Source organism: Oratosquilla oratoria, chromosome 1 (genome assembly GCF_046742065.1).
Source record: "Oratosquilla oratoria isolate Oo_2021 chromosome 1, ASM4674206v1, whole genome shotgun sequence".
Taxonomy (NCBI): domain Eukaryota; kingdom Metazoa; phylum Arthropoda; class Malacostraca; order Stomatopoda; family Squillidae; genus Oratosquilla; species Oratosquilla oratoria.
The window spans coordinates 32,303,721-32,309,166 of record NC_134777.1 but is presented as its reverse complement, the minus strand read 5'-3'; positions in this window follow the sequence as shown (position 1 = coordinate 32,309,166).

The following is a 5,446-nucleotide window of genomic DNA, read 5'->3' as shown; positions in this document are numbered from 1 at the left end:
TTTCTAATCGTACTAACTAACAATGGTGCAAGAAATATATGTTTATACTTCTGTCAGTTCAGTTTTTCGTATTAAGTCAAGTATGAACTTTCGTAAGATGGTTTTAAATCCACCCACATTTTAAATCAACGAATACAAAAATGGGGATTGTATTGATTGAGTGGCGTGCAACAATGCAGGAAAACGATGAGGAAGATAGATTATTATGCAATTTCGGCCTGTCATACCTACATATCAGTCACTCTGCCAATTGACTTGAATAAGGTAATGCATTGGGTCATACAGGTTTGAAGTTGGACACGTGACCACAAGAATTTACCCGGCATTAATTTAAGGTGTGGTTTAATTCATGTCAATAATAGCGTAATATGATGTACTAATTTTGTGTTCAACAAAATGCAACAAAAAAATACTGTTGGAGCAGCAATGCAAATCCAACCAAACAAGAGTTCCTTCACTTATACTTCGAATATAAACACTCATTCATCTTATTGTTTTGATAGGATTCATTGAGTATTGACTCACAATGCCTTGTAAATTGTAAAAAAATATATATTTTTCTAAGAATGGCGACTTCTACAGTCAATATTAACATGATTCTGGTTTCTGGTCTAGAACGCAACTACTTTCCAAATCTCTAACTCTTATGTGTTTTCTTGCTGACAATAGATTCACCAAAGTTTCGATCGTACACACACACACACACGAGCTCTGAGCTCTCATCCGGGAGGGAAATAGCTGTTGATCACGAGCCATACGTGATCCATGACCATAGTGAATCACGCACGCGCACACACACACACACACAATGTAGTTTGGAAAAAGCAAAAACAGAATATCAGGAAAATATACAATTGGAACCAAAGAAGTAGGATCCGAAAAAGATTTGGGAGTAATTATCACGAACGACTTGTCCTATGATATACAGATTAAAAAAATTGTCGGGGAGACTTACAACTTGCTAAGATCAATAAAAGTGGCGTTTACATACTTGGACGAAGACATGATAAAAAAAATATTGGTTACATTGATAAGGCCTAGATTAGAGTATGCGGCGACATTGTGGTCCCCCAGTACCAAAAAGAATATAAAGAAAATAGAAAGAATCCAAAGAGCAGCTACAAAAATAGCACCTGCACTTGCAAACCTATCATACGAGGAGAGATTGGCTAAACTGGAGTTACCGACACTGGAGCAAAGAAGAGAGAGAGGTGACCTATTGACCATCTACAGAATCATGAGAGGCACAGAGGTACTCGATAGAGAGAACTTACTTAACTGGGACAAAAGAAACACAAGAGGACATGGAAAGAAAATCAAAAAACATAGCTATAGAAGAGAACTGAAGAAAAACAGTTTTCCTCATAGAGTTTTGGACACTTGGAACAAACTGAACAATGAAACAGTATGCGCAAAAACCATTCATGAGTTTAAAAACAAACTAGACACTGCAAGATACAAAGGCGGGACATCATGAGCATAGCTCCCCTTCCCGCAAAATACAACTAGGTAAATACACACACACACACACACACACACATATATATATATATATATATATATATATATATATATATATATATATATACATATAAATATATATATATATATATATATATATATATATATATACATATATATATATGTCTTTTTTTGACGGCGCAGTGGTTAGTCACTGTTACTTTGATACGTCTGAGCTGAGGTTCGAGCCCTTGGCTTCGCTTCGTATCAGTTTCCATATATGTCTCCGACGAGCGCATTGTCAGTCTCGTTAGTGATGACATGGAATTAAAAGTAAAAAGTTAATGTGGTTGAAAAAAAAAATATATATATATACATATATATATATATACATATATATATATATATATATATATATATATATATATATATATATATATATGCATGAGAAATCACATAAACTCGTGATTCTAAATATGCGGAAAAACCACCAAGGAAAAAGAAAAACTGATGACCAAGCGCTTTCGTCTATTCAGACATCCTCAGGGTACATAGAAAAGAAAAAGTACACAAGAATATATACAAAGAGTATGAGGTCAGGGAGGGAACCAGGAGAGGTTGCAGGATCTAATGTCAACCTGACCCGTTCGCGGCAGCGGACGTTTGGGCTACTACTTTTTTCACAATAAAATTGTCTAATTTATACATACCATGACTTAAATTTAAGTTTGTTTGTTTGTTTTTCAGTTTATTGTTTACAAATCTGTAGAATAGTTTTGGTTGATCTTTACACTTTTCTATAACATCTTTTTCATATTTTCTTTTTTCCTCTCTGCACTTTTGTACATATTCATTTCTATAACCAGTATATATTTTCCATTTTTCAGGTCTTCTGTCTTTTTTCCATCTGTTCCAGGCTTTGTCTCTTTTGTCCTTTAACTCCCTACAACTTTTGTTGTACCAGCATTTTACATATTCTTTTTCTTGTTTTTGTCTTGGGACATACTTTTCCACTCCTTTTTTGTAAATTTTTGTCAAAATATTCCATTTCTCTTCCACTGTTGTTTCTTCTTTGTATATTTCTTCCCAGTTTTCTTGTTGGAAGAATTCTCTTATTTTATCAAAGTTTGTTTTTTCATACATCATTCTTCCTTTTCTATATTGTTCATTTCTTTTCATATATTTTTCTTCATTAAGTTCCAGTTCAATCAATATGTGGTCACTTTTACCTATTGGTGTTTTATATTCAATCTTGTCCACTATTCTAGGTTCAGATGTAATTATTAAGTCTAGCCTCGATGGTTCTTCTTCATTTCTATACCTAGTGTTCTCTTGTATCCATTGTGTCATTGAATGGTCAGTAATCATCTCAAGTAGAGCATTTCCCCATGAGTCATCACCACTCTTTACTGTCATTTCTTCCCAGCAGATTTCTTTGCAATTAAAGTCGCCCATCATAACTATTCTTCCTCCGTCTTCCATTATTTTAGTTAATGCTATCTTTGTGTCCTCTAACATACTTTTATGTTCACTCTCCTCCCATGAGGCTGTTTTCGGAGGCACATAATTGATCACAAATTTTCTGCTCTTCTTATCTCGGTCTTCCACTTCTATCATAATCATCTCTACTGTATTCTTTCCATATATGACACCTTTCACGTTTATATCCTTCTTAGTCAGGAACATAACTCCACCCCCTTGTTTTTTCTCTCTGTTTCTAATCCAATAATTGTATGTATCATGTCCAACACTGTTGGGTGGTAGTGGGCCTTTTAATTTTGTTTCTACAATTCCCATTATGTCCGGTTCTTTTTCTTTCAAATAATCATTCAGTTCATTCAATCCTGTTATCAATCCATCTATATTTGTGTAAGACACTCTTAGTTTTCTGCCACTTCCATTGTATTCTCTGTTTCCCTTATGTTTTTCTTTAGTATGTCGAACTGCTTTATTTTCATGTTCACTACTCTCCAATAGAATCTCTCTTTCTCTGACTCCGTTCTTTCCTCGTTTTTTGCCTTAGCTTCAATTCTTTTCTGCTTTTCTGCCTCTCTTTCCTCCTTATTCATTTCTCTTTTTATCCATACCTTTTTATATTGATCATTTGTTGCTAGTTTCCCTGTCTTGGATAGAATTTTCTCTGCTGTTGTTTGTGACCTGAATTTAATCTTAATTGGTCTGGTCTTATCTGTACTATATTTTCCGAGTCTGAATTTTTCCTCAATTTCCTTTATAATTTCTGGTTCATCTTCCTGGACTAATTTTAGTAAACTGCTTACTCTTTCATTTTCCTCCTTGATTCTTGCAGTTCTATCTGGGTTATGTTTCTCTTCCATTCCTAATATAATTATACATTTCTTTTTGTCAGCTAATTCTCTTACTATATTCTCCTTCTGTCTCATCACTTTAATAACTGAGTCTTCATTATGTTCTTTCAATTGCTGTTTGACTATGTCAGTGAATGAAACCTTATTCCCTTCTTGAGTTATTCTCCAATTTTTAGCTTCTGTAGCTAGTTTCTCTCTGTTTTCATTACTATTCTTCTTCAATTTCTCATTCTCCTCCTTTACATTTCCTAACTGTCTTTTTAGGTCCTCTATTTCTTCAGTTAAGTTTCTGTTAGCCTTCTCTAGTTGTTCCAACCTTTCAATTCTTTTAAAAATGGAGTCTACGTTACCTAACTTACGCTCCAAGTCCTCGATCACCTTATCAACTCTCTCCTCTAGTCTTATCAGTCGGGGGGGGGGGGGTTGTGTCCCCCCCACCCTCTTTAAATCCCTGGAACATATTCTCGTCACTTTCTTCTGTATTGCTCCTCTCTATACTTCTAATCTTTACATTTTTATTAGACATTTGATCCTCGCTAAGTCTTTTGTTTACCTTCCGCTTGTCTGGCTGGTCAAAGTCTACTCCCTCCTCATTTCCTTCCATTTCCCTCAGTAATCCCTCCCCTTTTCCTCTTTCCCTACGTTCCCACTACTCCACGAGCAATTTCCCCCCCACCCTGCAAAAACACTAGGCACTTCTCTTTGCGTTGGGATCCACAGACTTCACTTTTCTTCAGAACGTCTTCTAAGCCGTCCATTCGTTGAAGTGTGTGTGTGTGTGTGTGTGTGTGTGTGTGTGTGTGTGTATTTACCTAGTTGTATTTTACGGGAAGGGGAGCTATGCTCGTGGGGTCCCGTCTTCATATCTCATTTTATCTAAACTATTTTTAAATTCATGTATCTGTTGATCTTTACACTTTTCTATGATATCTTTTTCATATTTTCTCTTTTCCTCTCTGCACGTTTGTACATATTCATTTCTATAACAGGTATATATTTTCCATTTTTCAGGTCTTCTGTCTTTTTTCCATCTGGTCCAGGCTTTGTCTCTTTTGTCTTTTAACTCCCTACAACTTTTGTTGTACCAGCATTTTACATATTCTTTTTCTTGTTTTTGTTTTGGGACATACTTTTCCACTCCTTTTTTTTTTTTTTTTTTTTTGTAAATTTTTGTCAAAATATTCCATTTCTCTTCTACTGTTGTTTCTTCTTTGTATATTTCTTCCCAGTTTTCCTTTTGAAAGAATTCTCTTATTTTATCAAAGTTTGTTTTTTCATACATCATTCTTCCTTTTCTATATTGTTCATTTCTCTTCATATATTTTTCTTCATTAAGTTCCAGTTCAATCAATATGTGGTCACTTTTACTTATTGGTGTTTTATATTCAATTTTGTCCACTATTCTAGGTTCAGATGTAATTATTAGGTCTAGTCTCGATGGCTCTTCTTCATTTCTATACCTAGTGTTCTCCTGTATCCATTGTGTCATTGTATGGTCAGTAACCATCTCGAGTAGAGCGTTTCCCCATGAGCCGTCTCCACCCTTTACTGTAATTTCTTCCCAGCAGATTTCTTTGCAATTAAAGTCGCCCATCATAACTATTCTTCCTCCCTCTTCCATTATCTTGTTTAATGCTATCTTTGTGTCCTCTAACATA